General features: G+C 44.1%; 1 protein-coding gene, 1 pseudogene and 1 gene segment (V, D, J or C); 2 read left to right on the plus strand and 1 right to left on the minus strand.

Moving 5' to 3' along the window:
• ZNF280B (zinc finger protein 280B) overlaps positions 1–20,501 on the plus strand; it is a 103,049-nt gene extending 82,548 nt beyond the window's left edge. Inside the window, exons 1-5 of one of the 8 annotated variants that reach the window (XR_013443451.1) lie at positions 6,180–6,286; positions 6,801–6,993; positions 7,763–7,863; positions 12,521–12,668; positions 19,407–20,496. The gene's annotated coding sequence lies outside the window, so the exon portion shown is untranslated. Of the gene's footprint in view, positions 1–6,179; positions 6,287–6,800; positions 6,994–7,762; positions 7,864–12,520; positions 12,669–19,406 lie in introns of those variants that run through there. The other 7 variants (XR_013443453.1, XR_013443452.1, XR_013443448.1 and 4 more) reach the window with 7 other exon arrangements.
• The window catches only part of LOC118531230 (immunoglobulin lambda variable 5-39-like), a 416,407-nt gene that overhangs the window by 365,184 nt on the left and 26,198 nt on the right, over positions 1–25,025 (minus strand).
• Positions 8,372–9,565, plus strand: LOC118531232 (T-complex protein 1 subunit zeta pseudogene; annotated as a pseudogene).

Raw genomic sequence — 25,025 nt, forward strand, 5'->3', positions numbered from 1 at the left:
GCAAAGAAAAAAGGGAGCAAACAAAAAACCAGACTCTTAAATATAGAGAACAAACTGGTGGTTACCAGAGGGGAGGTGGATAGGGGGATGAATGAAATAGGTGAAGGGGATTAAGAGCACACTTACCATGATGAGCACTGAGTAATGTATAGAATTGTTGAATCACTATATTGTACACCTGTAACTAATATAACACTGTATGTTAACTATTGTGGAATTCAAACTAAAAAAATAATAACATGGGACTGAATAAACTAAGGAAGATAATGATAATTTTTATGACTTTTTGTTTAAATCATTGCAGACTCAAAAAGCCTTTGTTTTTCCAGATTTAAGAAATTTTTATCTGAAGCTAACTGACTTACAGCAATTTGACAAATAAACCTTTGTGAATACATATAAACATTTATCTTTTCTCCTTACCTGATCCCTCCAAACTTCAGAAACTCTCAGTAAATGTGCTTATATTTTTTATGGCAATATATTTCTTATTTCAAAAAAGAACATGTTCTCCTTGTAACAGGACACAGTTTGCTGGAATGTCACATTTGAGAGAGACACACATAGACTCAGATATGACCAGATAGCTTTAAGAAATAAGGCTGACCTTATGAAGCCAACAAAGCCCTTGGAAATATTAGCCTCATACCTTGTTTACAGGGATCCCAGCAGACTCACCAGGGAGTAAAGAAGGTCACTCTTGGCAGGTGCAGGAACCTCAAGATATTTTGAGAACCTCAAGAAGGGAGGAATTCACCCAAATATATGGGTATCAAAGAGGAAGTCTGATGGCAAGTATTTGGCCTTAAGAGGCTATGAAAAATTTAATCTAGATATTCCTTATAAAAGTTCTAGCAAAGCAGGTTTTAAGGAACATATATGGTCAACTACTATTCTTGTTGGAGTTATGTAAATTATCAACCTGGTTTTTTTTAATTAGACTTATTTTACAAACACTTGGGTATTAATTTGGCTATCTTTGGTAAAAATAAGGGCAATTATAAAGAAAAATATGCTTCAATAACACACCCTTGTAAATATTATATTTTAATATTGATCATTATAAACTGGACTAGATCCTGCATTCTCCTAGTGTCCCCCAATGCCTGGCTACAACACTTCAAGATAACATTTTTTAGTTGTTCTCTCCCTTTCTGACAATTGGAATCATTTGATACACCAAACGTCCCCTTTTTCCTGAAGTCCTGCAAAATGAATAGAAATGACTTGATGTAAACTTCAGAGAAATCCCCACAAAAGTTCATGTATAGACAATTTTCCTGCTTGTTGCTCTGTGGGCCCCTCAAAAAGATCACTAGACCACTACTGGCTAGAGACAACTGAACTGAAACTAGGGAAATCCATCACATTGCCACCGCATGCCCTATGCCATCTGAAGATGCCTCCAGCCCAACATCAAGAAATCTCACTGGCAGCACTCAGGACTTAGACACTGGGTTTAGGATTAGCTCCAACCATTCACCTACACTTTTCCTTGGTTTCCATAAGAAATGCCGCTTCTCAATTACCATAGGGCTTAACTTTGAGAGCCCGCCTGCATCACTGCCTCCTGAAATAAGTTTAACCGAACGACCTATTGTCAGATTAAGAGACAGGTTCCCCAAGAGGGAATGATCTACCTGCTCAACTTGGAATGTGCGAGACTTCGGGGTTGCTTCCGAGGACGGAACTGTAGCGGTTGAGGGCAGGCTGCCCCAAGAAAGGCCATTTTGTCATGTGCATTACTTAGAGCCGAAGGCAATCTGAGACCCTTTGGGCCCAAGAAAAACTTCGGCCCTTCCTTTATCTACATAGAAGAATCTAAACTGGATGGCCTTTGTAGGATAAGGGTTATTACCAGAAATAAATATATCTGAGTGACCCACCTATATGGCAGGGCAAACATTTGTTTACCGAACACTTAGTCTTTTTCATCTTCCTTGTCCCGCGTTCCTTCCCTTTGAAGCCCCAGACCGCTATCCCCTTCTCATTAGTTCAGAATGACATATATACCTCATTTTGCCTGACAGTCTTTGGAATTTCTATGTATGTGTGGATTCCCTGTACAGGTGCTAATAAATTCGATTTTCTCCTCTTTATCTGTCTCCTATCAATTTGATTCCTAGTCCAGCTAGAAGGATCTTTGAGGGGACAGGACATTCTAGCTCCCCAATAGTAGTAAAGGAGATACAATAGTATACAATAGATAAGAAAAACAAAAAACAAAAACCAAAGAACTCAGGCTTTTCCTTTAAAGGTATTTATTCTTATTAATGTTCTCCAGACCCTGGGGGATGAGCATTCGGGCTCCATTCCCTCACCTGGGTGTGCCCCTGGGACCCCCGTGCTGGCTCAAGAAACAGCCTAATCTGTGTGTCTGTCCTTCCTCCTCAAGGACAGGTCTCCCCACAGAGGACTCTCCCCTACAGAAGCCTCCACAGAAGCTTCTCAATAAAAGAAGACTCAGAGACAAGGCCTGTGGGTCCAGGGGTGTTTGTCTCACTTGCTCCTTATCTGAGACGCTGTGAGGAGCGGTAGCTGCTCCCACCGCCGTGAGCTGTAGCCCAGTGATCGTCCGCCTCGGCCTCAGCCTGCAGCCCCGAGATGCGCAGAAGCCCTGCATTGGCCGAGGCGTCTTTGGAGCCCGAGAAGCGGCTGGGGACCCCGGAGCCCTGGTGTTTATCGGAGTCTGAGGAGTAGTACAGCAGACCCCGGGGAGGGCTCCCTGGCTGCTGCTGGATCCAGTAGATGTTCTAGCCGCCAACACTGATGTCCCTGCTCAGGTGCAGGTGAGTCTGTCTGTCGTTCCCGGAGATGCCGAGAGGGAGGGCGGCTGGGTCAGCACGGGCTGGGACAGGGAGCCTGCAAACACACACGCTCATGGGTGACGGGGCAGGGGCCAGGGTAAAGTTTCCTAGGGTCTCCGCCAGAGAGGCTGACACCTGCTAGAGGTCTGCCTTGTGTCCCCGAGGCCCCTCCCTACCTGCACAGTGAGACAGGAGCACGAGGAGGAGTCCAGGCCATGGTGACACAGACCCTGGTCCCCACAGTGGGCTGGGCTGCCCATTTTCTCCTCCACCCTCTGCCGTAGGAGGGGCTGTCCATGCAAATGAAGTCCACCCAGTGACTGCCCAGCCCCTCCCTCAGACCTGATGCTGCAGATCAGCTCACAGCACACACTGAGGAGGCTGGGGGAGGCTTCAGCCCTGGGGAGAGCCCTGGGAGGAAGCACCTGCTGAGACCACACTCAGGCAGCCTTGAGCAGAAGACACCACTCAAAACAGCCAGGTGCTGGGTCCACAACTCTGCTCTCACCCACTTGGCTCAGACACGTGCCCACCGCGCCCTCTGCTGGCCGCGGTGCACATTGCACCGCGTGTGAAAGGCAATGTCAACATCCTGCCTTGGGGAGGGGCTGGCCCGCCGTGGTCTTTGGCATTTCCACCAACCCCCTCCTCAAAAATGGGAGCGATCCCTTCTGCCCTGCCCCGGACCCCTTTGCTAGGCTGCAAACTCCTCCCCAGCACGCACCGCTTAATTTCCTAAAGTGGCCTCCTCAGATGCTGACTCAGGGACCTCCCTCATGGGTGACATTAGGGGAGGGAGGTGTCCTGCTGTCAACACAGCAGAAGGACAGAGGTCTGGACCAGCCACATCCCATTGTTTGGAAAAGTGGAGGAGCTCCTCCTCCCTCTGACCCTACTTTTCACTGAAGCAGGTTTAGACCCCTGTCCGCACCCTGTGTTCCTAGCCTGTCCACCTCTGGCGGGACTGTGGGCCTCCATCAACAAGGACCATGCAGGAAGGGATTGAGAAGAGGCTGCTCTGCATGAACAGAAGGACAGAAGTTGGCTCCCTGGGACCCACTCCTCAGCACAGCTTTCCCAGCAGGACCTGGGGCTAGAGCCCTGCTCTAGGGAGACTGGGTCTCCATGAAGAGGGTGGAGGTCATGGTAGAGCTGGGTCCCTGGTGGGAGGAGAGACTGAGGAGTGAAGGTGGGGTGAGGGATGGGGCTCCCAGGAGACCCTAAAAGTGGGTTTTGAGTGGCTAAGCTGGGGCTGAGTGACAGAAAAGAGGGGTTTCGCACTGTCCTCAGTTTCCATAGGGACCCTCAGGTCAGAAGATGACGTGGACCATTAGATTGGAAAGTCCTTTGGTGGTGGGTTGTTCTGAGGAGGTGTCACGGGACCTGCCCAGCTACCTCTGACTGTCCCTAGCACCCACCTTCTCAAGGAAAATATTCAGAAAATTGTACTGTTTTCTTCTTCCATCTCTCTCTCACACACATATAGAAATATCGAGTGGATCAGCTATGATGGGCATGTGTACTTTAGCATTTCATACCATGAATCATGCTGACTTTGAAACACGGCAACCATCTCATTTTGTCCTAAAATTTTCAAGTGTCCCACGAATTCTGTGTGTGGTCACTTCCCTTCCTGTGGCTAATTTTCTCAAACAGGTCAAAAAATGTGTGTGTGTGACTGAGTTTCTATTTCTTACCAAGACACACATCTGACATTTTTGGGGTTATCTAAAATATTCCATTAAAATGATTATACACATATGTAGATATTATATAATATATAACGATTCACTAACCCATTCACCACAGCAGAAATGCACTCTGGTAATATGGTGATATGCTTTTTTTAATTTCTCGGTAAGAGGCACCTTTCACACACACAATGACAGAGAGATGGCTCATGAGTCCATAGAGAGAGGACACTATGTATGGCCACTTACCTGTACCCAGAAAAGAAGTGCATGATATACATAATGATGAGAAGCATTCATATAGATTCATAATCCTATTCTTACATAAATAGGACTTACCAAATTTAATTTCTAATAATGCTCTTTTATATTATGACAACAGATAATTATGTAAAGTGGTTTTTCAAGATTTACTCAGCCTGACAAATGAAAATAAATACATCCACAGTGTACAGCGTGATGATTTAATGTGCACGTACGTTGTGGAATGGTTGCCAGTAAAGCTCATTATCACTTCCATCACCTCACAGAGGTGTTCTCTACTCCCTCAGCGTACAGTAGGCAGACAGGTCACTCTTATTAATTACAGTCACCATATTTCACATAAGATCCCAGAACTTTTGCATCTTATCACTGATATTTTGTAGTCTTGGCTCCTTTTGATTTAACCTGGAACAAATTATAAATTGTTTGTTCTAGAAATGTCAAGTGGCTCAGGAGTGGTAGAAATGGATGGGTAAGGCATGTCAAGTCAAAAATGTACCTGTGTTTATTCTCCACAAGCCAGCTTTCATCCTCCTTACCCTGAAATTTTCCTTCTCAACCACAGTTAAAGGGCAGGTCATTTTCCTATAAATAACTTGTTTTGAAAACCAGAAAACAGTAATTGCGACATTGGGATTCCTTCTTGAAACAAAATATTTAGTCTTTATTGGCACACTCCTAGATATAGAAGTATGCTTAAGTAGACAGCAGCACGTAGACCCCTTGGTGTGGGGCGTGTGATCACTCAGGAAATTGATGGTGACAAGGTGGGAGTCAAGCTAGTTTTCACTGGGCTTGGGAAACCCCACCCTCGATAGTTCTCCTGGGTCCTTACTGGGATCAGCTTGTAGGAAAATCACACCCATGGGACCTACTTCACCCACTTCCCTGGAGCAGGCTCAGTGTTTTCCCAGTGATGGTGGAGCTTCCCCTCACCCTCTTACATTACAGGAAGTGGTTATGAAGCCTCAGGCCCCCAAACTCAACCCCCCCACACACCCATGTCTGCCCCACTCTCCCTGACGCTCCAACCGAAGGTTTAGGCACTCTGTCAGTGTGCCAAGCCAGTTCCGTGCCTGCCATTCCTCCAGGGCCTGTGTCCTCGCACAGAATCTCACAGTGAGTGCCTTGTCCCCAGGCCACCATACTCCTGGAAGGCGCTCAGCACAGGAGCCTGGGAAGGAAGGGTGCTCTCCCCTGACCCCACACCGAGCACAGTCCATGCCCAAAAGGGTCTGTCACTTCTCTGGAATACTCCAGGGACTCCTGACCCAGAGGGAAGCTTCCTTAGGAACAATTATTTTTCCTGTTTTCGATAATTAAAAAAGAATGACTCCAGAGGTTCTGGTTTCATTAAATATGGATCAAAAAACCTAGTTTTGATTCCATCATGAGTTTTCTTCTTGTTTTTGTTTTGAGTTTTCCTAAGACATCAGAACGAAATGGGAGATCAAGAGGAGAGCCACTGTGGATCAGAAGCCATTTCTGGTTGAAGCTAGCGTTAAAGGACAAACATTCAACCCAGTGAGCTGGAATTTCTGATTGTCTTTATTCACCCATTCACAAGCCCAGCGGCATCCCATCTGATGAAGCAGGTGCTCAGAGGAGTCCTAGGAAACGGAGGTTTTCATAGGGAGAAACTGGGCTGGACAGGGAAGGCATCAGTAAGAAGAAGGATTGTTTCTGGCAAGGTCGCCTTCCTTTAGGGGAAGGGCAGGGAGTCTCATCAGGCAGATTTATATCACTAGTGCTGACCAGGAAATTCTTGATGGATTGGTTGAAAACTCCACTCCTGAGTACTATCTAACATACTATAGGTAGGTTAGGTATGAAGTCTTTGTAGAACTTAACATAAGGGACTCCATTTTGGGCCTGTTGTTCTTCTTAACACTAGTATACATCCAAGTTATTTTAAAATGGGAAAGTACCCAGAGCAGGCTGAGGTTTTTGTCCAACTTCCTCATCTACCTATATCACTGTGTCCATCACTAACATCAAATGACTGACAGTAATAATCTGCCCCATCCTCTGCCTGGAGCCCAGAGATGAACAGAAGCCCTGCATTGGCCGAAGCATCTTTGGATCCAGAGAAGCGGCTGGGGAACCCGGAGCTCTGGTGCTTGTTTGAGTCTGTTACATAGGTTAGGAGGTACCGAGGAGGGTTCCCTGGCTTCTGCTGGTACCAGAATATGGGGTAAATATCAACACTGATGTCACTGCTCAAGGTGCAGGTGAGTCTGGCCGTTGTTCCCAGAGATACAGAGAGGGAGGGCGGCTAGATCACCACAAGCTGGGAGATGGAACCTGTAAGCACAGACACGCATGAGTGATGGGGCAGGAGCCAAGATAAATTCCCTCAAAGCTCTGAGCAGAGGGGCTGACACAGGCTGGGCACTGAGAACTGGTCCCTAAGCCTGTTCCTACCTGTGCAGTGACAAAGGAGCATGAGGAGGACAGGAGTCCAGGCCATGGTGACACAGACACTGGTCCCCACAGTGGGCTGGGCTGCCCCAGGCCTCCTTTTCTCCTCCACCCTCTGCCACAGGAGGGGCTGTCTATGCAAATGGGGTCCACCCAGTGACTGCCCAGCCCCTCACTGAGCCCTGGTGCTGGAGCCCAGCTCACATCACACACTGAAGAAGATGGGGGTTGGCCTCACCCCTGGGGAGAGCCCTGGGAGGAACCACCTGTTGAGACAACACACAGGTCCCTAATTTGGGGACTCTGCCAGGCCAGGGAGGACACAGCTGCTGAGTCCCCAGCAGGGAGTGCAGGGCCCAGTCCCCTGTCTTAGGCTCCTTTGAGTGAACGGTTCTCACTGAGCAGTCACAGCGCCCCCTGCTGGTCACTGGGCTCACACCTCACCATGGACCAAACCCCTGAGAGCCCAACTCCTTTTTCCAATTTACCAGGTCCCTGTTTATTTACAAGAGTTCTGATTCATTGAAAGTGTGATTCTATAGTGCTGCCCATGATTACTGTTCTGTTTTTAATTCTCAGAAGGAGTCCTGGTCTATGTGAGATGCAAAAATTCACCTAAATTACAATGTAAGTTGCTGGCGCCCCAGAGAAGATACTGCAAACATCATATCCCTCCATTGGTATGCAATTTAGAATACAACATACATTTTGAGTGTTCCACAACTGTGTTCATTAAAGCAGTGGATTCTAACTACTCTCCCATAAATTGACTTGCATTTTAATCTTTTATTTTCAGGTAATTTAATCGTTGAATTCCCAAAGTAAAGGAATAGGAATGAATTTGTCTTGATAAAGTCCAATCTATCAGGTTTTTTTTTTCTTTATGGGTTGTGATTTTGGTATTTGTCTAAACATGTTTACACAAACCCTAGATCTTGAAGATTTTCTTCTGTGTTCTTCTAAAAGCTTATAGCTTTATGTTTTACAGTTAAGGCTAGGATACATTTAATGATTTTTTTTTTATAAGGTGAGAGGTTTAGGTGATATTCATTTACCTGTATGGATATCCAGTTGTTCTGTGGTCATTTGTCCAAATGGCTATCCTTCCTGTAAAAGATTTTTGCAACACTTTCATAATTATCCTCAGATAATGGGTGGCTCAGTGGGTAAGCAACCAACTCTTGATTTCCAATCATTGGGAAGCTGCTGAAACAGGTGGATCTCTACATTTCTGAAGGTCTTCATCCTAGAATAATAACTGAAGAATTTAAAGTTACACAGGAAAATGCAGTTTTTGGAACAAGTTTTGGAACAAGTCAAAGTAAGCAAAAAAATGCACAAGGAAACACTCATAAATGTGGCCAGAACATCTCCACGTACTAAAGTACATGCCAGACTTGCTGATGTCTTAACAGAAGCTGTAGTCAGCTTGTTTTGGACCCTGGGGCATGGCACCTGATATAAAAAAAGAGTAGCGGGTGCATATACCTCCTCACATGCATCGTATCATGAGGATATGAAAAAACAGAAGTCAATTCTGGCCTTTTTTTTTTTTTTACAAGAGTGCAGAAGAGAGGGAGAAACTTGTAAAAGCTGAAAGAAAATTTATTGAAGATAGAGTTAAAAATAGTTGAACTGGAAAAGAAAGTCTGTGGTGATCCATGTAAAGTATTGGTTGTTATTAATCAAAAGGGAACTGACCCCTTGTCCTTAGATGCTCTTGCAAAAGAAGGCGCAGTAGCCCTTTGTAGAGTTAAAAGGAGAAATATAGAAAGGCTGACTCTTGTTTGTGGTGGAGTAGCTCTCATCTCCTTAATGACCTAAATCCTGATTGTTTGGGACACGCAGGACTTGTGTATGAGCACACAATGGGAGAAGAGAAACTCACCTTTGTTGAGAAAGACAACAATCTCTGCTCTGTCGCATTATTGGTCAAAGGACCAAACAAGCACACACTCAAATCAAAGCTGCAGTAAGAGATAGCTTGTGGGCTGTTAAGGATGCTATTGGAGATGGTTCTGTAGTTCCAGGTGCTGGAGCCGTGAAGGTGGCAGTGGCAGAAGCCTTGGCTAAATGTAAGACCAGCCTTAAGGGCTGGACCCAACTTGGAGTTCAAGCTCATGATTCCCAAGGTTCTTGCCCAGAACTCTGGTTTTGACCTTCTGGAAACACTAGTTAAAGTTCAAGCAGAATATTGGGAATGAGGTCAGCTTGTGGGTGTGGACCTGAGCCCAGGTGAGCAATGGTAGCCACAGAAGGAGGCTTATTGTATAACTACCCTGTGGAAAGAAACAGGTTCTTCACTCTTGCACTGTGATTGCCACCAACATTCTCCTGACTGATGAGATCATGTGAGCTGGAATGTCTTCTCCAGAAGGTTGAAGCTTCCCTGGTGTCATCTGGATCACAAAGACTCTACAGAGTGATCCTAAGAATAGAGCTGTGGAATTTTTGTCCAAACTTCAAAAGATTCTCAAAAGAATTTGCTTTTTCCATATGAAAAAAAGAGAACACTGACACTCACATTCTGAAGTTCTGAAATTATAATTACAGTACTCTTTTTAATTGCAATTCAGTGTACACACATTAAGCAGGGCGTTTTTACCCAGTGAACATGATGTTTCGCTTTAACTTCAGGGATATAAAAGTATCCTGTTAGATAAGTATATGCTATCTACCTTGTTATTAAATGTTCCTTGAAAAACACACAATGAAAAAAAAAGATCCATACTTTTCTGGGTCTGTTTCTGGGTTTTATATTCTGTTACATTGACCAGTGTGTCTATCCCTCCATCATACCAACCTACATTGTGATAGGAAACAAATTAAACTTTTATGCAATTTGGGAAAAATTGACATCTTGACTATATTGAGTCTTCTAATCCATGAGCAGAACATGTCTTAGCAGGGTGTCTGGGTAGCTCCATCAGTTAAGTATCCAACTTCTTGATCTCAGCTCATGTCTTGATTTCAGGGTTGTGAGTGAGTAAAACAAAACAAACAAACAAACAAAAAACCATGGAATTTCAGAAATAAACACTTATTAAAAACCAAAACATTCTTTGCATTGTTTCAGATTGAGTTTGATTACTTTTACCAGCATTGTCCAAAGTTCAGCATCCATGGTCTGTACTTGTTTTGTTAAACATGCACGTAAATATTTGTGTTCAGTGGTTTTAAGTGGTATTTTAATTCAGTTTTCACATGTTTATTGCTAGTATATACACATCTAAATCATCTTTCTAAGACCTTCCTGAAATTACTTATTACTTTTGGAATTTAAATATTTATATACCTACTTGTAGCTTTCTTTGTATTTTTTCCGGTAGATCATTCTCTACCCTGAAAATAGGGACATTTGTCTCTTGTTCTTCTTAGTCTGTATGCTTCTCATTATTTTTTTTGCCTATGGTTCTGTCTGGAATGTCCAACCCTATGTTGAACAGCAGTGCTGAGATTGGACATGATTGCCTTGGCCCGTCCCAAGGAGGAAAGCTTTCAGTGATTCACCTCTCTGTGTGTTAGCTGTAGGTGTTTTATAGTTGTCTTTATCAAACTGAAGATTTGCTCCTCTCCTTTTCATTCTCTGAGAATTTTGATCATATTCATTCATTCATTCATTCTCATCTATTATCACGAATAGGTTTTGAATTGTGTCAAATGCTTTTTATATATTGCTTGATGAGATCATGGGAGTTTTCTTTTTTAACCTGGTAAAACAGCAAATTACACTGATTGATTTCTGAATATTAAGTGGACCTTGCATCCCTGCAATAAATCACTATTGGTCATTACATATACTTGTTGTTATACATATATATAACTGAATTATGTTTTCTAATATTTTCTTAAGAATGTTTGTGTCTCAAAGTAGGGACCCGAAGGGGTACGTGCACCCCGATGTTTATAGCAGCAATGTCCACAATAGCCAAACTGTGGAAAGAGCCAAGATGTCCATCAACAGATGAATGGATAAAGAAGAAGCGGTATATATATACAATGGAATATTATGCAGCCATCAAAAGGAATGAGATCTTGCCATTTGCAACAACGTGGATGGAACTGGAGGGTATTATGCTGAGCGAAATAAGTCAAACAGAGAAAGACATGTATCATATGACCTCACTGATATGAGGAATTCTTAATCTCAGGAAACAAACTGAGGGTTGCTGGAGTGGGGGGTAGGGTGGGAGGGATGGGGTGACTGGGTGATGGACACTGGGGAGGGTATGTGTTCTGGTAAGCGCTGTGAATTGTGCAAGACTGTTGAATCTCAGATCTGTACCTCTGAAACAAATAATGCAATATATGTTAAGAAAGAAAAAAAGAAGAAGAAGAATGTAGCAGGAGGGGAAGAATGAAGGGGGCGAAATCAGAGGGGGAGAAGAACCATGAGAGACGATGGACTCTGAAAAACAAACTGAGGGTTCTAGAGGGGAGGGGGGTGGGAGGATGGGTTAGCCTGGTGATGGGTATTGAGGAGGGCACGTTCTGCATGGAGCACTGGGTGTTATGCACAAACAATGAATCATGGAACACTGTATCTAAAACTAATGATGTAATGTATGGGGATTAACATAACAATAAAAAATTAAAAAAAAAAAGAATGTTTGTGTCTCTGTTTGTTTTGTGCTAGGAAGCTGTTGGCATCAGCTACGATTGAAAATTTTAGGAAGTCGTTATTATAGTCAAATCCATCATTTTCATCCACAAGCAAGGAATATCTATTCATTTGGTCAAGTTCATTTCATTTCTCTTACGATGTTTTGTGGTTCTCCATGTACAAGTCTTTCACTTTTTCTCAAATTCAACCTTAAGAATTATGTCATTATGCATGGCACTGTTTTCATTTTTATATGTTGATGGTTTATTGCTTCTCCCTAGATTACCATTTACTTCTGCATGCTGGTTTTGTAATCTGAAACCCGGATTAAAACACTCAGACCACAAGCACTGGTGAGCCCCCACTAGAGCCAGAGCTGGAATTAACACCTTTTGGTCTCTGACATCTCCCCTGAGTAATTTTTATCAATAAGCAAGCTAGTTTTATCTTTGAAAACATGACACAGTGAGAATAGGTTATCAAGCTTAAAATTTAACAAAGGAAAAGGATATGACAGTGTCAAATCATCTGTTTCCAGGAAAAATAAGGGTCCAGTGATGATATGATAACAGAAGTCACCTCCTGAGCCACCTGAGCGGGGTGGGTCACCAGGCCCAGAGAGTGGAGGGAGATTCGGTCTCACTTCCCTATGGGTCTGGAGTATTGTGTAAGCATTAGCGCTATCTTAGCATAAATGACAGTAATAGTCACCTCCCTCTTGTGCTGGAATCCAGAGATGTAAGAAGTCCTGCATTAGTGAAAGCATCTTTGGATCCAGAAAAGTGACTGGGGACCTTGGAGAACACTTGGACTTGCTGTATACAAATTGCCCTGAATGCTGCAATTGAGATCCTGGGAAGTCTGACATGCTGTCAGCAGAAGGTAAGATTTCTTTACCTGTTAGCCACCCAGAATGGAGGAAGAGTGGTGAGAATCATTTTTTCTCTCTCTACATTTAAATTAGCAGGAGGAAATATTGTGGAACTAGTTCCTCAGGCTTAGGACTCTTGGTAAAAATGTGGTAGAGCACTCTGGTTATTGATCCATTTCTTCCTAGAGATGGTCTTTCTTTTCCTTTGTGTCTTTAGTGTTGTGTGTCCTAAAAAGGAATTACCATAGTGCAGATTGCAGGCGTAGGATTTAGAAGCCTGCTGTTGGTGTCACTGAGTTCATGGTTCTCACCAGATGACTATGCTGTGGGGCACAGGCTGTTGCTAAAGGACATCTTGGAGGTCAAAGCCACAAAATTGGCGGCACAGGTCAAGCACTGTTATCACTGATAGAGTGCTCACCTCAACAAGACTCAGCTCATAAGTTAAGTTGGTCAGGGAACATGTTAAGTTGAGACTAGGTTATCTGCCAACTCATGAAAACTTCTGTACAACGAAGTACACTGTAGAGCACCTCACAGTCCCCAAACCCGGGGCACACCCCTCCTAGTCATTGGTGTGGCTGCAAGAGCACAAGTCTTAGCCAGGAAAAAAAATTAATGGGGATTTTTCATTCTCTTTTTCCATGTCCTAAGAGCTTGGCATGGTGACCAGTGAGAACATTCTTTCTGGTGTCTGCCATCTGAAAACTGTACTTCCAGGGATGCACCTTTGTGGCCAAAAAGACTAGGAATCCGATAGTCTCTCTGCCATGCCAGCTCTCAGGGGAGTTTGTCATAAGAGCTTGCAGCCCATCGGAATCATTCATCATGTCAACCTCACTGCTTGTTAGTGCTGGAAATTTCCATTCCTGTACTGCCTTCCCAGTGTCACAGATTAGCAGGTTTGTGATATGGGAAACAGAGGCAAAAGAAAAAATAAATGTCCTTACTACCGACAGCCCACTGACAAGTTCTTGAAACGGGCAGACTGACCTTCCCTTGGAAGCTCAGCTGCTTTGATGTTGACACTTCGCTAAGGGCAAGAGGCAATCTTAGCCCGACACCCAGGATCCTGTGAGTCTACTTTAAACATATAGAAATTCCTTTGGAAATGACCTTTTCCTAACAATAGCTAGCCCCTTCAAGGTCCTGGAAACCTTATTTCCAAAGTACCTTGGGAATAGCTTGCACTATTCTTAACCCCCTCCCAACCTGAAAGTCTATAATGGGCCACTCCTCACAACCCCAGTGCAGCTCTTTCTGCCCAGGAGTCCTAACCCTGTGTTTTAATAAAACCACCTTTTTGCACAAAAAACATCTTTCATGGCCATTGACTCTGAACCCCAACATCAATTCCTACATCAGACTGTGACTGGAGGTATCCACAATTCTGTAGAAGACTGGAGACACCATTTTCACTACACCATCCCTAGCACCTACGCAAAGGAGGCCTTTGCTTTCTTAGACTAATTTGGGAGTCAACTTTTGGATCCTGGGGCTGCGTCATCTATGCCCTTTCTGTGATGTGGAGAACAAAGGCAAAAGAAAAAAAAATATCCTTACAACTTGTAGCCCACTGATAAGTACTTGGGATAGACAGAGTGACCTTCCTCTGGGACTTCAATTGCCTAGATGTTAATACTTTGCTAAAGGCAAAGGACAACCTTAGCTTGACGTTAGTCTGGCCTCCAGGATCCTGTAAGTCTTCTTTAACATATAAAATCCCTTTGGAAACTTCCCTTTTTTCAGTCTTTCAAGATATATGTTAGCAATCATTGTGCAAGCATATGGCCCACGGATACACATCTGAAGGGTCTCATGACCAGGGTTTTACTAGACAGTAATAAATGACCTCTTCCTAACAGCAACTAGCCCCCTCAAGGCCCTGGAAACCTTGCTTCCAAATTCTTTAGAGACTTAACTTTATCCCTAACCCCCTCCCAACTTGAAAGTATATAATCAGTGCTCACAAGCCCAGTGCAGGTCTTTCTACTGACGGGTCCTGTCCCTGAGCTTTCATAAAACCACCTTTTTTGCACCAAAGACATCTCAAGAATTCTTTCTTGTCCATTTGATCCCAGACCCCAACATTTCACATCATCAAATACATTCATGCTATCTCTATTGCAAAATTTGTCAAAGAAAGAGAAAACTTGGAACAATGGCCAACTTTGTCTAATACCTCATGATGATTTGTGGGCAACCTGAACATAATGGTTGAGAACAACCATTGTAAGATTAAAGAGTTAATAGGTAAACTTTTAAATAGCTCCAAAATCTTTGGTTACCTAAAGTTTAAAGTTTTAATAAGCCAAGTGATGAGGAAAGTTAAATTCATCAATTATCTAGATCATTTCCAAATAAAATAATGAAACATTATGTACTGAACATAATTTATCTACTTTTGTCTTATTATAAAGAAACTAAAGATAAATCTGGATGTGTTAGTAAACACGTTTTATGCTTTATTAACAGATTGTACTATTAAAGGTATATGTTTCTAGGAATTATGAAATATATTAATAAATGTATAATATAAAGAATCCAGGTATAACTGTTCACAATTGGTGACTACTTAGTTTTAACTAGAAATTCAGGTTGCTAACATTTAAGAATTCTAATAAATGTAATTAAGACTATTGGAAATAACAAGGGACATAACTCTGCAAGGAAAGTAAGACAAGTGTTTTTGGCAAGAAGAAATAAGAGAAACAAACATTTAGGGGGAAAAAGTGGCTTTTATCTAAAGTGAGGCTGGTTATTTAAAAAGTAAAAACAAAGGCCAGAGTTTGAATGTAAAAAAGAAAGTCTTAGAAGGTTTATGTAAAAGGAATCTTTGGAAAGGAATTTTATGTGTGATCAGTACTGGCTAAGATGAGGGTCAATTTAGGTAAATAAAGGAGTTTTAATATCAAAAGTACACTGGTGCAAAAGTTTTGTTTTCTCTTTGTTAAAAGAAAAAAAAAGTTTTCTTAAACTATTGGTCTGCTCCTAATAAGAAATTGTAAACAAAAAATTTCTCTTCTTTTAATGTTATCTGAAAAAAAAAAAAAACACAACAACCAAAAACAATCAAATAAACCAAGATTCTGTTTTGCCAAAATAATTTCCTATGTTTATTGGGTCTTTTATGACTTAAAAAATACCTGACTCCTTATATGGATATGTTGGGGTTTGGAGCAGTCAAGAAAGAATTCTTGAGATGTCTTCAGTGCAAAAAAGTGGTTTTTTAAAATTTTTTTAAAGATTTTATTTATTTATTTGAGAGAGAGAGAATGAGAGAGAGCACATGAGAGGGGGAAGGGTCAGAGGGAGAAGCAGACTCCCTGCCGAGCAGGGAGCCTGATGCGGGACTTGATCCAGGGACTCCAGGATCATGACCTGAGCCGAAGGCAGTTGCTTAACCAACTGAGCCACCCAGGCGCCCAAAAGTGGTTTTATTAAAGCATGAGGACAGGACCCATGAACAGAAAGAGTTGCACTGGGGTTATGGGGGAGTGATTGATTATATACTTTCAAGTTGGGAGGGGGTTAGGGATAGCATAAGTCTCTAAGGAATTTGGAAGCAAAGTTTCCAGGGCCTTGAGGAGGCTAGCTACTGTTAAGATAAGTATTGATTACTGTTAGTAATGAGATGCTTCAGATGTGTATCAGGGGCCATATCTTTGGAGGATGATTGTCAACATGTATCTTGGGGGTGGGGGGCAGGGTAGAGATAAAGGAGGTTGCCAAAGGGAGTTTTATATGTTAAAGTAGACTTACAGAATCCTGGAGGTCAGGCTAATGTCAAGCTAAGGTTGCCTTCTCCTTTAGCACAGTATTAACATTGAGGTCGTTGAGTCCTGGAGGAAGGTCACTCTGCCTTTCCCAAGTACTTGTCAATGGCCTGAAGTTGTCAGGATATTCATTTTTTTTTTCTTTTGTCTTTGTTTTCCACATCAGCTCCTACTATGTAACTTTCTGTACTTGCCTTTGGAATTATTATTTTCTGTCACTTTTCTTAAATGGATAGTTCAATGGTGCTTAATAATGATTTGTCTTCATATTGAGTCAAATGCTCAAACTTTTTGATATGTTTTGACATACTCCCCCATACTTAAATTCTAAAGTGAAGAAGGGTCCATGGAACGCTTCAAAGATTTTCTAAAAAATTAAATTAATTTAGGGGAACCTGGGTGGCGCAGTCGGTTAAGTGTCTGACTCTTGGTTTCGGCTCAGATCATGATCTCAGGGTCGTGAGATCGAGCCCCAGGTGGTGCTCTACTTTCAGGGGGAGTCTGCTGGAGATTCTCCCTCTCCCTCTACCCCTTCCCCTGCTCATGTGCTCTCTCTCTCCCTCAAATAAATAAAATCTTTTTAAAAATAAGTTAATTTGGCTACATTGGATTGTTAAATTACATGGGAAGCATTGTCAAATAAGTGATATTAAACTTCAGATTATTTAGATTATTAGGTATTTTATTGCAATAGATATTCTAAAGATTGCATGAAAGTCTTAGAAGTCTGATGTCCTGGCATGTTATTACTTTGACATGTTGTATGTTAGAAAAATGAGCAACTTGCCCTGTCAATTGCCTTGTGATGAACTCAACAAATCAGATCTTACAGCTCGGCTGTTTTTAAGACTTGTCATTTACAGACAGTTATCCTGTTACTCAGACCCTTTCATACAAGCTTCCTACACATGTGCTTCATCCTCAGTGAGACTCACAGAAAGAGTTCTGAGTGCAGATTCTGATGACTTTAAGATCATAGAACTGAGCTAGGTAAGAATTCCCGGAGCTTGTGGGAACACTGGCTTCTAGCAGAAGAATTAATGACATGGGACTAATAAACTAAGGAAGATGATGACCATTTTTATGACTTTTTGTTTAAAACATTGCAGACTCTTAAAAATATTTTGTTTTTCCAGATTTAAGAAATTTGTTTATATGAAACTAACTGACTTAGAGCAATACACATTTGTAAACAAATTAAAACTTTTATCTTTTTTCCCTACTGCATTCCCTCCAAACTCAGAAACTCTCCATAAGTATTCTTATATTTTTATGGCAATATTTTTTTCTCCATAAGGTTGGTATGAATCTGCTCTCCTTATAGCAGGATACAGTTTGCTGGAATGTCACATTTGAGAGAGACATGCATAGACTCAGATATGACCAGAGAGCTTTAAGGAACTAAGGTTGACTTTATGGAGCCAATAAAGTCCCTTGGAAATACCAGCCTGCTACCTTCTTACAGGGTTCCTAGCAGCCTCACCAGGTGAATAAAAAAGGCCAATTTCTCTCAGGTGCAGAAACCACAGGATATTTAGAGGAAATAAGAGAAGAATTCACCCAATTTATAGGAATTGCAGGGCAATTTTGATGCTAAGTATTTGGTTTGCCTCTTGACCTTGAGGGGCAGTTAAATATCAAATAAGTGATATTATTTGATTAAAGAATCTAGAGATTCTTTATAAAAGTTCTAGCAAAACAAGTTCTATTTTTTTTCAAGATTATTTATTTATTTTAGAGAGAGAGGGAGAGCAGGAGCAGGGTGAGGGGCAGAGGGAGAAGCAGACTCCCCACTGAGCAGGGAGCCCAATGCGGGGCTCGATCCCAAGACCCTGGGATCATGAGCTGAGCAGAAGGCAGACGCTTAACTGACTGAGCCACCCAGGTGCCCCACAAAGCAAGTTTTAAAGTTGCTTTAGGTACCTGTAGGTACATGTACCTACATGACCATGTAGGTACATGGTCAACCACTATTCTTGCTTCATTTTTATAAATAATCAGGACAATTTTTTTTTTTTATTTGACAGAGAGAGACACAGCGAGAGAGGGAGCACAAGCAGGGGGAGGGGGAGAGGGAGAAGCAGGCTCCCCGCCAAGCAAGGAGCCCGATGTGGGACTCGATCCCAGGACCCCGGGGTCACGACCCGAGCCGAAGGCAGACGCTTAACCGACTGAGCCACCCAGGCGCCCCAGGACAATTTTTTTTAAACTAGACTTATTTTGCAAACACAACCATATTAATTTGGCTATCTTTTTTTTTTTTTAAAGATTTTTAAAATTTATTCGTTTGAGAGAGAGAGAGAGACAGAGAGCACAAGCTGGGGAGGAGAGGAGGCTCCCTGATGAGCAGGGAACCCAACTCAGGGCTCCAACCCAGGACCCTGGGATCATAACCTGAGCAGAAGGCAGATGCTTAACTGACTGAGCCACCCAGGAACCCCTGGCTATCTTTAGTAAAAAGTAGGGATGATTATAGAGAAAAATATGTTTCAATAGCACACCTTTCTAGATATTAGATTTTAGTACTGTTCATTATAAATAGACTAGATTCTGATTTTTTATAGTGTCCTCCAATGTCTGGCTATGTCTGTCCAAGCTAACATTTTTTAAATTTTTTCTCCCACCTTTCTCACAATTGAAATCATTTGAGAACTAAAATCTCCCTTTTCCCTAAAGCCTTGCAATCTAAATGGAAATGACTTGATATAAACTTGAGAGAAATCTCCGCAATAGATCATGTGTAGACAATCATCCTGCCTGTTGATCTGTGGGCCACTCAAAAAGATCACCAGAGACATAAAAACTGCAAGGCTGGAAAATCTATCAGAGAGTCACTGCCTGCCCCTCACTCCATCTGAAGATGTCTCCAGCTGGAGATCTAGAAATCTCACTGGCAACACTCAGGACTCAGACACTGGGTCTATAATTAGCTCCAACCATTAACCTATATTTTATTTTTGTTTCCATAAAAAGGGTGCTTCTCAATTACCTGACTGCTTGCCCAATATGGGCCTAACTTTGAGAGCCCGCCTGCATCACAGCCTCCTAGAATGAGTTTAACTGAACTGACCTATTGTCAGATTAAGAGACTGGTTCCATAAGAGGAAACAATCTACCTGTTCAACTTGGAATGTGTGAGACTTCAGGGAAGAATCAGAGGAGAGAACAGTAGGAGACAAGGACAGGACTCCCAAAGATGGGCCACTTTGGCATGAAGATTATTGTGAGTTAAAAAACAGTTGAAACCCAGCAGACTCAGGAAAAGCTCTTTAACTCCCCTTCAACTGACTAAAGGAATTTAGGCAGAGCATCTGCTCTGGGAAGAGAACTAGCATCACAGAAAACTACATTAGGACATGAACTGGGGGGAAAGATAAGGAGGGCCTGTTTGGTCAAAGTTGTCTGTGTCCCATTGTTTCCCAGTGGCCCCACACATATTTGTCTACCAAACATTTACTCTCCTTCCTCTGTCTGTGAATTGAATTTCTTTGCATTGAATACTGGACCCCTACACTCTTCTGTGTAGTTCAGAAAAACATATATACCTCATTTTTCCTGAGTGTCTTTGGAATTTCCATGTCTCTGTGGATTCCCATATGTATGCTATTGCATTTTATCCTCTCCTATTAATCTGTCTCATGTCAATTTGATTCTTAGTCCAAATAGAAGGATCTTGGAATGGACAGGACATTCCTGCTTCCTGACAGTAGTAAAGGAGACACAACAGGAAGGAAGGACTGATGTTTTTCATGTATAAGTGTTTAGTATTGTTCATGTTCTCCAGACCCTGGGGAATGAGCATTCGGGCTCCATTCCCTCACCCGGGTGTGCTCTTGGGACCCCCGTGCTGGCTCAAGAAACAGCCTAATCTGTGTGTCTGTCCTTCCTCCGCAAGGACAGGTCTCCCCACAGAGGACTCTCCCCTACAGAAGCCTCCACAGAAGCTTCTCAATAAAAGAAGCTCAGAGACAAGGCCTGTGGGCCCAGGGATGTTTGTCTCACTTCCTCGTTGTCTGAGATGCTGTGAGGAGCGGTAGCTGCTCCCACTGCCGTGAGCTGTAGCCCAGTGATAGTCCGCCTCGGCCTCAGCCTGCAGCCCCAAGATGGGCAGAAGCCCCGCATTGGCCGAGGCATCTTTGGAGCCCGAGAAGCGTCTGGGGACCCCGGAGTCCTGGTGCTTATCGGAGTCTGAGGAGTAGTACAGCAGACCCCGGGGAGGGCTCCCTGGCTGCTGCTGGATCCAGTAGATGTTCGAGCCGCCAACACTGATGTCCCTGCTCAGGGTGCAGGTGAGTCTGGCCGTTGTTCCCGGAGATGCAGAGAGGGAGGGCGGCTGGGTCAGCACGGGCTGGGACAGGGAGCCTGCAAACACACACACCCAAGGGTGATGGGGCATTTTTGCTGGGAGTTTCTCAGTCTCAGGGGCTGATAATAGCTGGGAAGCTCCCCCGAAGTCAGATGATGTCCCTACCCGAGCAGAGAGAGAGGAACAGGAGGAAGCGAGGAGTCCAGGCCACGGTGACATAGCCCCTGGTCCCCACAATGCAACTGGCCTGTCCCAGGCTTGTCTTATCCTCCATACTGTCCCCATACAAATGAGGGTGATATTCATGCAAATTTGCACCCCCTTCTATACTCTCTCATATTCCATCTGATCAGTGATTCAGGAGACCTGAGGACAAGGAGTCTGAGGGCAGGTCCTGCTGTGAGTGGGACCCAGGAGGGAGCAGCTGTGGGACACCCAAAGGACCCTGCCCAGGAACCTCTGCCAGGCCCTGAGGGCACCAGGCTGCTGGGTCTCATCAGGGAGCATAGGAGGCAGCTTAGCCTTTGCCCAGCCCTGAGGGCAAGGGGCTCCCCTAGCTGTGAGTGGACCCTTGCAGGGCTCAGGGAGGTGCACGGTGCCCCCTGCTGGTTATATGTTTGCCTGCCGCAGCCTCAGTGTCCTGAGGTTACTGTCCACACCTATGCCACCAGCATTCAACAGTGACGGGAATGTCTGTGTGAAGCACTCTGTGGGGTCTGATTTAAAGAACATGAGTTCAGTGTATGTGATTTCAGAGGCTTCCAACATGGAGGGAATAGTCATCCAGAAATAAACACTCCTGTGAGTATGAGAATGTACAAAACATAAATCATACAAAAGAGTGAGCTCATTCGACCCCATAGGATATTTAGGGAGCTCCTCAGAGGAGGGACCTCTGAAATACGTCTCAAGAGAGGAATGACCGTTTTCTGCACATAGAGGAATAGAAGAAAAAAATCAAAATAGTGTGTGAAGATGCTCAAAACATGAATGGATGTGGTGATTTCATAGAGTGGGGAAACCATCTGGTGACAGTGTGCACAGGGGAACAGAAGAGTGAACACAGCAGGGCAAGACTGAAGAAACTATGTGGTCAGGAAAGAAAAACTGAGGTAGGAAAACAGAAAGTGGGGACGCAGGCAGCTGTGCTCACAGAAGATGCTCAGGACTGTGGAACAGAAGGAACTTAGGGCGAGAAGGAGGAAGAGTATAGTGTGAACTGGGGTTTTCTGCTTTGACTGACCCATCAGATGGCAGTGCTGTTTACTGCAGCGAAGCATTAGATAATGAGTTGCTTCTCTGTTCATAAAAGAGTTAAACATCTGGGAAACAAGTAGAAATACTGAATTCCAAGCTCAGAAATGGTGGACCCTGACCTTGAGTGGCAGCAAGCTGTGACCACGGCCTGAGGCTGTTGTCCAGGCGTGGTGAGCAGTCCCTGGTGCAGGTGTGGACACATAGGAGGGAAAAGAGCCTGGGACAAAACCCTGGGCACCATCTCTGTGTACAGAATGGGTGAGAGGAGTCCTGCAAGCAGAGTCGCTCAGTCCAGGCTGGTTCCCGTGTTCAGTCCCGTCATCATTCCTGCAGCGTGTGTGTTAGTGACATTCTACCTTCTGCTCAGGCTCCCAAGAGCTGAGCTGGGTGTCAGTTTAGGTGAAACTAGCCCGTCTTTTTCTTTCCTGTGTAAATGTTCCAGGGAGGGCTGAAGATAGTGAAGTGTTTGTTGGTGATATTTGCAGACCTTAACACCCTAGGGGGAGCTCAGGAGGAGTTATGAGTGTGGAGCTTCCAAGGTCAGGCTGAAGTTCCTGGGACAGTGGGTATCATGAAGAAGTAGGGCTGGAGAACAACCCGGACCTCTGATCCCACCTGCACATCCTCAGGACCTCCAGCCACAGGGAGGCAGAACTGCAGGTTCTCTCTCATCCCCTTCAGCCTCTGGAGGGAGGAGCACTGCATTCTTTCTTTTTTACTATTATGTTATGTTAATCCCCATACATTACATCATTAGTTTTTGATGTAGTGTTCCACGATTCATTGTTTGAGTATAACACCCAGTGCTCCATGCAGAACGTGCCTTCTTTAATACCCATAACCGGGCTAACCCATCCTCCCACTCCCCTCCCCTCTAGAACCCTCAGTTTGTTTCTCAGAGTCCATAGTGTCTCATGGTTCGTCTCCCCCTCCGATTCCCCCCCTTCATTCTTCCCCTCCTGCTATCTTCTTCTTCTTCTTCTTCTTCTTCTTCTTCTTCTTTTTTTTTTTAACATATAATGTATTATTTGCTTCAGAGGTACAGATCTGTGATTCAACAGTCTTGCACAATTCACAGCGCTCACCATAGCACATACCCTCCCCAATGTCTATCACCCAGCCACCCCATCCCTCCCACCCCCCCCACTCCAGCAACCCTCAGTTTGTTTCCTGAGATTAAGAATTCCTCATATCAGTGAGGTCATATGATACATGTCTTTCTCTGATTCACTTATTTCGCTCAGCATAATACCCTCCAGTCCCATCCACGTCATTGCAAATGGCAAGATTTCATTCTTTTTGATGGCTGCATGATATTCCATTGTATATATATACCATATCTTTATCCATCCATCTGTCAATGGACATCTTGGCTCTTTCCACAGTTTGGCTATTGTGGACATTACTGCTATAAACATCGGGGTGCACGTACCCCTTCGGATCCCTACATTTGTATCTTTGGGGTAAATACCCAGTAGGAGCACAGCATTCTGTTCACTGCCCCCAACCCATTTCCTCTTCCTGGTGTCTGCCTTAAGGATTGGACTGGGATGACCCAGATGAGCTCTGTGGCCCAGGAGTCAAGACAGCTGGGCCCTGGACCCCGACTCAGGCAGGGGCTGCCTGGTGCCCCCTGACTGAAGTGAGGGGACAGGAGCCCAGAGAAGGGCCCTCCCTGCCTCCAGTGCTGTGGGTCCCCTGCCAACTCCCCACAGAGGATGCGCCACACTCAGGCCTTCCTTAGTCTGGAGGCTCATGGCCTCTGATGGCTCAGAATCCCTTGCTGTGCCTCTCACTGAAGACTGTCTCTTACTGTCTCCACTGCTCAAGGCCCTACCGGAGTGAAGTGGGGTGTCAGCAGCATCCCCAGTGCACGGAGCAAAAGGACAAAGGACCCAGTGCACCTGTGCCCGTGGACTCTCAGTGTGGGACCTGAGAAAGTTGGTCTCTCTCTGTCTCTCTGTGTATCTCTGTCCCTGACTCTCATCCCCACCTCCTTCCTCTGTCAGCTGGGCCTATGTCCACACTCCTGGTGGGGAAGGGCACAGGCTCACTCTACCCATGCCTTTGGTCTGTAGCTCAGGTGTGCTGTGTAATTACTAGGTCTTATAAGTAGAAAACCTTTATTTTTCAAAGTTTCCTGTGTTGTTCCTGAAAGGTGTCTTGCAGTCATAATAAGAACCACAATGGTGGGTCTAACATTGGTTATGGAGCGGCTGAGACCTGCACAAAACATGAACTTCTGTTCCTGAAGGGAGAACGCTGGTTCCTGCCATCTGTGACCATTGACTTCATTGTTCAATTGCAGTGCGTGGCCCAGAAACATCACATTACTGACCACTCACCCCATGGGACACAGATCAATCAACGGGAGTATAGGGCTCATGCGTGGTTTTCTTTGTCTCTGGACTTACAGGCTCCCCTCCTTTTCAAAGTCCCTGGGGTCAGCACCATTCTGCCCCACCCCTTCAGTGAGGTGGGTCCAAACCTCTGTAGAGCAGCAGATGGGATAATGTCACACTGTGCACTCCATCATGGACCCCAGACTTCCTAGATGACTTTATAGGCATGCAGTAATGTGCTATCCCTTTGCTGTAGAGTTTACCGAGCTGTGGCAACACAGCAGTGTGGTGTGACTGCCTTCACAGTGTCCTGTACAAGAGTGACACCACCATAAATATAATCACTATGATTCACACATTCACCCTCCTCCTCCTCCCTCCACCTCCTGTCAATCACTAACCTCATTACCACCTCTCGATTCTGGCCTCTTCCAAAATGTAATACAATTGCAATTTTATGGAATGCAGCCCTTTAGAGCTTCTTCTTTCCTAATATGCATTAAAAATTTATTTATATTACTGTGACTTCCGAGGTCCTTACTATTAAATTCGGACTAATATCCTAGTGTACAGATGCACACGTACTGGAGGACACCGGTGGCAGGGCAATCTTTGGGGATTATGTAAAAAGCTGTTATAAACATCCGTGTGCAGGATTTTGATTGCTGTTGGGTTTGGTGATTCAAA

Source organism: Halichoerus grypus, chromosome 13 (assembly GCF_964656455.1).
Source record: "Halichoerus grypus chromosome 13, mHalGry1.hap1.1, whole genome shotgun sequence".
NCBI classification, from domain to species: Eukaryota; Metazoa; Chordata; class Mammalia; order Carnivora; family Phocidae; genus Halichoerus; species Halichoerus grypus.